The sequence below is a fragment of the Pseudorasbora parva genome, chromosome 14, assembly GCF_024679245.1.
Source record: "Pseudorasbora parva isolate DD20220531a chromosome 14, ASM2467924v1, whole genome shotgun sequence".
Taxonomy (NCBI): domain Eukaryota; kingdom Metazoa; phylum Chordata; class Actinopteri; order Cypriniformes; family Gobionidae; genus Pseudorasbora; species Pseudorasbora parva.
Window position 1 is genome coordinate 28,079,453 of NC_090185.1, and position 10,185 is coordinate 28,089,637.

Genomic DNA, 10,185 nt, shown 5'->3' on the forward strand with positions numbered 1-10,185 from the left:
AAATGAAAAATATATATTATTAAATGAAAATTTGTTATTCAATAATTATAATAATTATTGTTACATTTAATTTAAAATATGTTTTAATTAAAACATTAAAATTGTTTTTAATTAAATTAAAAAATATAGTATTAAATTAAAAATATAATAAAGAATAACATTTTGTTAGATTTAATTTATTTTTTAAATTAAAATATTATTAAATTAAGAATAATAATTAAAACATTATTTTTATTATTATTATTTAATATTACAATTGTTGTTTATTTTAAATTAATACATTTTAAATTAAAAAATTAAAATAGTAAAAAAAAAAAAAAAAAAAAAAAAAAAAAATACCCCACCCCACCCCCATTTTTTATTTTATATGTAAATAGCCAACTTGGTCAGCCATCCCTATTCTATATAGGTAATCCATATGGTAAAATATGATATAATAATAATAATATTAATAATAATAAATGAACTATTGACATTATTGTTATATATTTAGTTAAAATATAAAATACAAACATTATGAAAATAAATTATTAAATATATTTTTTAAAAAGAGTATTGATGTATATGTAATACTTGCGTTTAGTATGTGAAAGTCCAATTATGATCAAAAACAGAATGTGGTGAGAAACCACATTAATATAGTGTGTGGCAACATTCGCCCTCCATCTGGTCTTTGAGCTCTTAGGCGGATCTCAGCCACAGAAAGCAAGCCAGTCAGGCTAAGTGCTGTTACCTAATGATACATTAGTTTGGGCAAACTAACTATTTTCCACACCAGCACCAACAAAGCATGCATGGCCCACCCTTTGGGAGCTCAAATGTGTTTAGATCACAGGATTTCCTGAAGGCATCTCCACATTTATCTAACCCTATTCCTACTGCACTCTCCATAGTCCCAGGTTAAGCCAGGGGCCTTTGAGATGTGAGACCCAGCACCTATTTTTAAGTCCTCCACAGTGTTTTTAGTGTCTCTAATGTTGAGGTCAGTTTCTGCGATACACCAAAGCCTCTAGCTATGGTTTCATCGTTTCTCACTGTGCTGATACAAATGTGTTTCAACGTGATAACCTTTATCCAGGACCACCAGGTCTCTCACTTCACGTGTAGCCCCAGGAAACGAATCAGTCCCTGAGCTCAAAGGCCAAGTCCAATCCCACCGTCACCATCTCAAAACATTCCACTGTTGCACAATCCCTGCAGCCTTAAGGCATTTTGGCTACGTGCCCTGCCAAAAAAAAAAAAGGATTTAGACACCTAAGGCATATCTTAAGCTTGTTCATCCTCATGAAGCTCCTCCGTGCCCAAAGGCAATGAATTAGAAATTTGTCTCCTAATATCTCAAAGGCTCCTGAAGGCTGCACCAATCAGATCTCAGCAGATGTCGCAGAGGGTACTGAGTGCAGATTCATCCCGTAACAAGGCTTGCACAAAATAATTTTCTTATTTTTCTCATTTTCTTCTTGGTTGCCATAGTTTTCAGCAATTCATTCAGATGGATACTTTAGTCGGCATTACGTCAAAGCCAGAATGTGAATGAAGGCAGGCAAGGTGGAGTATGAAGAGGGTACAGAATAAGAGAGAGTGAGAAGACAGCTGCACGGAGAGGATGAAGAGCGGGGATGTTAACAGGGAAGCTTTGGCTCACATGCACACATCTGGCAAGAGATTACAGCTGGCACGACAGCATTCATGAGCGTGAGCGCCACTGCCTCTAGAAGTCATTTTCATTGGCGATTTGAGGCGACGTAAGCAACAATGAGCGTTCCTGATGCAACATTTGAGGAGATTTAAACTTTATGCATACAAGCAGCGGCAACCGGTGGGAGCTCAAATGCGTTTGATACAACCTCGCGAAGCCCAAAGAACCGAAAAAAACCCCCCCACCTGTCCATGTCTCTTTTCTTTATTCTCTCTTTTTTCTCCATATCATTTTCCTTACCTCTCCCTTCGCCCTCTTTCACCCTTTGATGTGAAATGCATATCAAATCCGAGGACATCATGATCACATTAAAAAAGTTACCCGCTTGCCAGTGAGGCATTTGGTCTGTGATGAAAGGGGGGAAAAATGAGAAGAAAAAAGTGACAGAGGTGGGCTTGTCAAACTCAAAATCCCTGTCTAAAATCCCGGATCCTGCCCCAGCACGTACAGACTAGCAGGGCTTTCCCCAAGCAGCTTTGAACTAAAGAGAGCACAGCTATAAATCACATTATGTTTATATAGTGTATATATATATATATATATATATATATATATATATATATATATATATATAGTGTATAATGTGTTTTATGTAGGGATGAGGGTGAGATATGCTTGTATTGCTTCCTGTTCGGTCAACAATCTACCCTACCATTTCTCTCTATCTCTTCTTCTCTCGCTTTCTCTGACCCGCAGGCTTTCCCTCTCTTTATTGCTCTGCTCCTCTGATGTTCTTGCCCTAATCTTGGCTGTTCTGCGAGTTGAAAACCCCTTTTCTCTGTTTCCGCGCCGTTTGATCTTGCACGTTAAGCTTGAGGAGCCTTCTCAGAGCCGAGAGACCCCGAGGTGAGGGGTAGCATAGAACAAAGGCCACAATATTGTAGCTTTGCTCACATGAAAACATAAAACTGTCTTAAACTGGCATTTGCACATAAAGATCAATGCTGAATTCTTGACGGTGCGATGTAAGAAACACAGTACTGTACACGGGTGATCAGACTTTGCAGGTCTGTGGAAATGCAATGACTTGACCCTTGGATTTATATAGCAAGAATGACTGCTGTGTTGGTAGAAATGAGAGATGTTTCATGAAGTCGAACATATTTAGGAAACTTTATGTCTAGTTTGAAGTAGCCAGATTTTTGACTATTAAAGGTGCACTATGTACAAAAAAATTCTGTAAAATATCCAAAACCCAGTGTCGTATATTTTGTTCGATTGAGTACTTACAATATCCCAAATGTTTCCAAAAATTTGTAAATTGTGAGAAATTGCCATTTTAACCGATGAACCGAGATGTGTGAGGGAGTCGCCTGTCAATTGCGTCATATCTGCGTTTCCCTCGGTTTCCGAGGATTTTTAAGATTTGCTGTTGCTAGGGCGCATCTAAATTTCTAGCCTATAAGACTTCCGCTCATCTTTGAAAAAAATTAAGATATTTGTAATGATTTCTGTCCCTTCAGTGAAAGTCTATTCACTCAAAACTTTGATGGTGCAAAATCTACATAAAGAGATCGTAGAGATTTTCATTTCATCAACTAATCTGTAACTTTTTGCGCTCTAGCGGTTAATAAACAGAACTGCACATGTCTTGCAGAAGAACATTGCAACCGGAACTACTTCTATCTGTTTATGTCTATGGCGAGTCACGCAGGGACTGTGCTCCTCCGCTGTGGTAGCTAGCAGTCTGGCCTGAAATAGTCCCAATATAAACACTTATGATAAGTGTACCATAATGATTCAGGGTAAGACAAAAACATGGTTTAGAAAATGGATTAATGTTGTACAATGTCATTGTATATTATTTGTAAATCTTGTACACAAAAAAAGTTACGGACAGCAGCTTTAACTAACCTTTAGTGCACACTATTCTTAAAAAGCCAAAAACGTCAGTGTAGACACGTGCTCAATGGCTCTTCAAAGCTGCACAAAAGTGAGGTGGTTTTCCTGTGGGAAGCCCTGAAGGCATTTAGGGCTGAATTAGCTGTCTGAGCTGCTGAGTAACACACTGGATGGGCTCTAGAGAGGATCTGCTCTTTCATCAACTGTGCAATAATGCTAAATCTTATTTGTTTTTCTTCCAAGAGGAGTTTTAAGAGTATGTGTGTGAATGTGAAAGGGAGCGAGGCTAGAGGAGGGGGGTGATGGAATCCCATCTTGCCTCGGGGCAAGTTGGCACCTGACTGCTTAACAAAGCCCCGGTCAGAGGTCAAAGGTCAGATGTCATGGAGAGAGAGCCCCTACGTGGAGGGCGCTGAATAAACGGCTGCTAAATCTTCCTTTATGTCCCTTTAACTCATCCTCTCCTTCGTTGTCCTCCCTTCTCTCCTCGGATCTCTCTTTATCAGTCTAGCCCAGGCGTCTTGAGCTCTATTCTCTCTGTGTGATGTATGTAAGACAAGGGTGAATGTAAACCCGAGGGCTCCTCAATCATCTGCTGGAGGGAAACCGTTTAAGGCCTCAATCCCCACTCAAAGACCATTGTTTATTAGGTGACGCAGGGTGCAGACAACCTGACAATACACTGTACACTGGTAGTGCAGATGGTGAAAAGGTCTAGAAATTTGACGTTGCAGTGTAAGTTTGTTTTTAAAGTTAACCTTGATGTTCTGTTGGAGCATTTTAAAAGCTCAAACAAAATTTAATTTAGGCTTTTATTCACATAAACATTATTCAGCAAACATAAACAGAAGCTCAACCGAACCTGCTTGAACAAACCTCTTGAGGAAGCTCAAACGTGCTGAGTAACACAAGATTAAACCTCATTGGTTCTTGCTGAAGCTCAAACGTGCTGCGTAACACGAGAATGAACCTCATTGGTTCTTGCTGAAGCTCAAACGTGCTGCATAACACGAGAATGAACCTCATTGGTTCTTGCTGAAGCTCAAACGTGCTGCATAACACGAGAATGAACCTCATTGGTTCTTGCTGAATCTCAAACGTGCTGAATAACACAAGATTAAACCTCATCGGTTCTTGCTGAAGCTCAAACGTGCTGCGTAACACGAGAATGAACCTCATTGGTTCTTGCTGAAGCTCAAATGTGCTGAATAACACAAGAATGAACCTCATTGGTTCTTGCTGAAGCTCAAACGTGCTGCGTAACACGAGAATGAACCTCATTGGTTCTTGCTGAAGCTCAAACGTGCTGCGTAACACGAGAATGAACCTCATTGGTTCTTGCTGAAGCTCAAACGTGCTGTGCAACAAGAGAATGAACCTTGATGTTCTGTTGGAGCATTTTAAAAGCTCAAACAACAATTTAATTTAGGCTTTTATTCACATAAACATTATTCAGCAAACATAAACAGAAGCTCAACCGAACCTGCTTGAACAAACCTCTTGAGGAAGCTCAAACGTGTCATGAATGAACCTCATTGGTTCTTGCTGAAGCTCAAATGTGCTGCGTAACACGAGAATAAACCTCATTGGTTCTTGCTGAAGATCAAACATGATGTGCAATACGAGAATGAACCTCGTTGGTTCTTGCTGAAGCTCAAACGTGCTGCGTAACAAGAGAATAAACCTCATTGGTTCTTGCTGAAGCTCAAACGTGCTGCATAACACAAGAATGAACCTCATTGGTTCTTGCTGAAGCTCAAACTTGCTGCGTAACACGAGAATGAACCTCATTGGTTCTTGCTGAAGCTCAAACATGCTACGTAACACGAGAATGAACCTCATTGGTTCTTGCTGAAGCTCAAACTTGCTGCGTAACAGGAGAATGAACCTCATTGGTTCTCGCTGAAACTCAAATGTGCTGCCTAACATGAGAATGGACCTCATTGGTTTTTGCTGAAGCTCAAACGTGCTGCATAACACGAGAATGAACCTCATTGGTTCTTGCTGAAGCTCAAACGTGCTACGTAACACGAGAATGAACCTCATTGGTTCTTGCTGAAGCTCAAACGTGCTGCATAACACGAGAATGAACCTCATTGGTTCTTCGTGAAGCTCAAACGTGCTACGTAATAGAGCCCTGCATTTATGCCCGAGCCCGACGGGCCCCGACTTTTTTACGCCCCTCGGGCCGGGCTTCGGGCCAATTTTCACGTCATACCTAAAACGCGGGCCGGGCTTTGGGCCTTTTTTAGGCTTCTCCTTCTTTTTATATTTATTTTATTAATTAAAAGGAACAATGAGATGTTCTGCACTGGCGAACACGAGACCATGATAGCTAACGCGACTGTCAAGATGGCTCGCACAGTGTTCAGAGCATGTTCAGAGTCCGCGCCAGCAGCAGCAGCGCGCGTTTCTTCAGCGAAGCTGCTAGAGTTAAGGCCGGAGACACACTGCAAGCGTGGTGTGAGCGTGGCGTTTCTGTTGCGTGTCATCCGCGGGGCGTCTGCTGCTATTAATGAACAGGCTATCAATGTAGTCCGATCACTAAACAAACCAATTCAGAAGGATGAAAGCATTTCAGACGAAACTGGACAAATGTAAATGTAGCCTATCTGGTTGTTTAAACCACATGTATACATTTTACTCCTGGCAAACGGTTAAAAAATAAACGTGTGAGAGCGTGTTATGGGCTATATGTTGTAGTCAGATAGATATGATGGCGCTGCACGCATCGCCGCAAATGACTACTGCAAGCCAACGCAAATGGCCGTAAATGAAACTTAAAATAAGTCTTAGATGCTCAAAAACACAATCATCTTCAATAAAAATGAATGAGACTTATGATCTTACCAGTGCGCGCTTTCTTATGTGGTCTTTGAATTTGAAATAAGCTGCTGAATAAAATGCATCTTGAATCTTTTGCTTCGGTTGCTGTAAACTCCGTTAAATGAGCATATACCACGGGAATTGAAGATCGGATTTATATTCATTTTGCGTAGGTGTAAGGTAGGCTATAAGACAACCTGCATGTTCTTTTTTTTATTATTTGTTTTTAGATTGTTTAGCTCCGTTTGCGAGAGCCGCGAGCAGAATCAGCCTGCCTCAGCTCGTCAAAAATGCCTTTTAGGCTACTGGTGGTAATAGTTGACGAAATTAACTAACATTGTGATGCTTGAAGTGTTTTATATTTATGGATTTTATTATAGGCAAGACAAGTCAAGAGTTGATTTGAGAGACTAAATAGATTTAATATGCGGTTAACTCACTGTCGGCCGCTGGTCGCTTGGTCATCACTTAAAAAAAATTAAAACTATAATTTAACAAACAAAAAAATGCTCTAAACATTTTTCTAAATTAACTCAATAAATAAACGAAACGAAATATAACTACTTTGACATTAAAAACAAAACAGAACTATTTTAATGGCTGAAAGAAAGAAAAAAAAAAAAAAAAAAAAAAAAACGGGCTCCAGTCGGACACGGGCCGAGAATTTTGATAAGCTGTCGGACACGGGCCGGGCTAGGGCCTCAGCGTCTCGGGCCAGGGCCGGGCTAGGGCCTAGATTTGAGGCCCGTGCAGGGCTCTACTACGTAACACGAGAATGAACCTCATTGGTTCTTGCTGAAGTTTAAACGTGCTGCATAACACGAGAATGAACCTCATTGGTTCTTGCTGAAGCTCAAACATGCTGCATAACACGAGAATTAACCTCATTGGTTCTTGCTGAAGCTCAAACGTGCTACGTAACACGAGAATGAACCTCATTGGTTCTTCGTGAAGCTCAAACGTGCTACATAACACGAGAATTAACCTCATTGGTTCTTGCTGAAGCTCAAACGTGCTGCGTAACACGAGAATGAACCTCATTGGTTCTTGCTGAAGCTCAAACGTGCTGCGTAACACGAGAATGAACCTCATTGGTTCTTGCTGAAGCTCAAACTTGCTGCGTAACACGAGAATGACCCTCATTGGTTCTTGCTGAATCTCAAACGTGCTGCATAACACGAGAATGAACCTCATTGGTTCTTGCTGAAGCTCAAACGTGCTATGTAACACGAGAATGAACCTCATTGGTCCTTGCTGAAGCTCAAATGTGCTGCATAACACGAGAATGAACCTCATTGGTTCTTGCTGAAGCTCAAACGTGCTGCATAACACGAGATGAACCTCATTGGTTCTTGCTGAAGCTCAAACATGCTGCATAACACGAGAATTAACCTCATTGGTTTTTGCTGAAGCTCAAACATGCTGCATAACACGAGAATTAACCTCATTGGTTTTTGCTGAAGCTCAAACGTGCTGCATAACACGAGAATGAACCTCATTGGTTCTTGCTGAAGCTCAAGCGTGCTGCATAACACGAGAATGAACCTCATTGGTTCTTGCTGAAGCTCAAACGTGCTGCATAACACGAGATGAACCTCATTGGTTCTTCGTGAAGCTCAAACGTGCTACGTAACACGAGAATGAACCTCATTGGTTCTTGCTGAAGCTCAAACGTGCTGCATAACACGAGAATGAACCTCATTGGTTCTTGCTGAAGCTCAAACGTGCTGCATAACACGAGAATGAACCTCATTGGTTCTTGCTGAATCTCAAACGTGCTGCATAACACGAGAATGAACCTCATTGGTTCTTGCTGAAGCTCAAACGTGCTGCATAACATGAGAATGAACCTCATTGGTTCTTGCTGAAGCTCAAACGTGCTGCATAACACGAGAATGAACCTCATTGGTTCTTGCTGAATCTCAAACGTGCTGCATAACACGAGAATTAACCTCATTGGTTTTTGCTGAAGCTCAAACGTGCTGCATAACACGAGAATGAACCTCATTGGTTCTTGCTGAATCTCAAACGTGCTGCATAACACGAGAATTAACCTCATTGGTTTTTGCTGAAGCTCAAACGTGCTGCATAACACGAGAATGAACCTCATTGGTTCTTGCTGAAGCTCAAACGTGCTACGTAACACGAGAATGAACCTCATTGGTTCTTTCACATCAAGCGAACATGCTTGAGCTTCGGTTTGCCACAATTGATGTGTGAGTTGATGAATAAAGTTGATGTTTATATGTGAATACAAGTTTAAATTCAATCTGTTCATCATATAAAGCAATTGAGTCTCTTCTGAAAATGTGGACTAAACCGTTCAATTCATATGAATTCGTTTTACGATCTCTTTATGAACTTTTTGAAGTGTCAGCGTGTTAGTTGCAGCTGTTGATAGAGGAACAGAAAGCTCTCAGATTTCATCAAAAAGGTCTTCATTTGTGTTCTGAAGATTAATGAAAGTCTCACGGTTTGGGACAGCATGAGGGGGAGCAATTAATGACAGAATTAAAAGTTTTGGGTGAACTCTCCTTTTCTTCTCTTGACTATTTCCATGTCATCAAAGAATATTACGTTATTTATGACAATGTGATCTGTTTCTTTTTTCCCTGCCATTGACAGACATTTCTGACAATCCATGGTTTCACTGTTATACAGTAAGGGGCACTATTATGCGTATATTCTGAAAGAATATAGAATCTCCAAATCAAAGCACAGGAGAAAAAGATGCAGAAATAAGTGATAAAAGCATGGCTTACACATTATGTAAAATAACGTGATCATCAAAGATGCCTAACGGTACTGAATGAAATGTCAACATTAATGAAAATTATTTTAAAAAATGGTGGCAGTGCCTGGAATAATATGGTTAATTTGATAACTGATTATGCACAATAAAAAAAACACTACATGAAAAATTGTACATTAGATGCCAAAATGATTTGTATATTCAATTCATATGTAAGTGCACTCCTGACAGTTATTTACTTTATTGTGATTGCGTACTATGGCTCTGTTCCAAAACCTAAGGTAGCTGTATATTTACATGCATGAATTTTCTTTAATTGGAATAAATTCAATCCGATTCTAAATGTTCTGTTTATATGAACCCAAAATGTTTATATTCCAATGTATTCCAAAGGAAACTTCAAAGGTTACCACAGTTGGCAAGCTACTAAGTAATATCAACGGAGCTTCCACAAACATAATTATAATCTTTGCCTTCATGAAGTATATGAAAAGAAAGCTGCTATTTTTTTAGAATTTCTCTCACCTTGTCCACCATTTTGTCCCAATGCATTATGGGATTGCCTTCACCACAAAAGACAAAATTTGGCTAATACAGGTTTTAGAACATACATCAGTTGGGGTCAAACTGATCTCAAACAGAACCAACTTTATTGGATATGAATCCCTGTTCTGGAAAGTGTCTACTTTGCGACATTCTTGATATTCATGACTATGTCAGAGGAACATATTTAAAAAAAAAAAATGATGCCATTAATAACTATTAATTAACTGGAAATAATCCATTAATTAACTATTTTAAAAACAACCATAGAATGAAAATGATCACATGATCTGAGGGTTAGGGGCTAAATGTGAGGATAAATTGACTGGGTTTCCCCTTCTCTGTTTCCAGTTCTTTCTCTCTTTTCTCTTTCTATTCGCCTTGTTATGGTCCATTGGTCTTTAAATCACCAAACGCCTCGGGTTTCCCCTTTTCTGTAATGTTGTTTTTACACCTCCCCTGTTCTTCATTCTCTCTGTCTGCTAAATTCCTCCTCCTTGTTTTCTAAACATCTCCTCCTTGT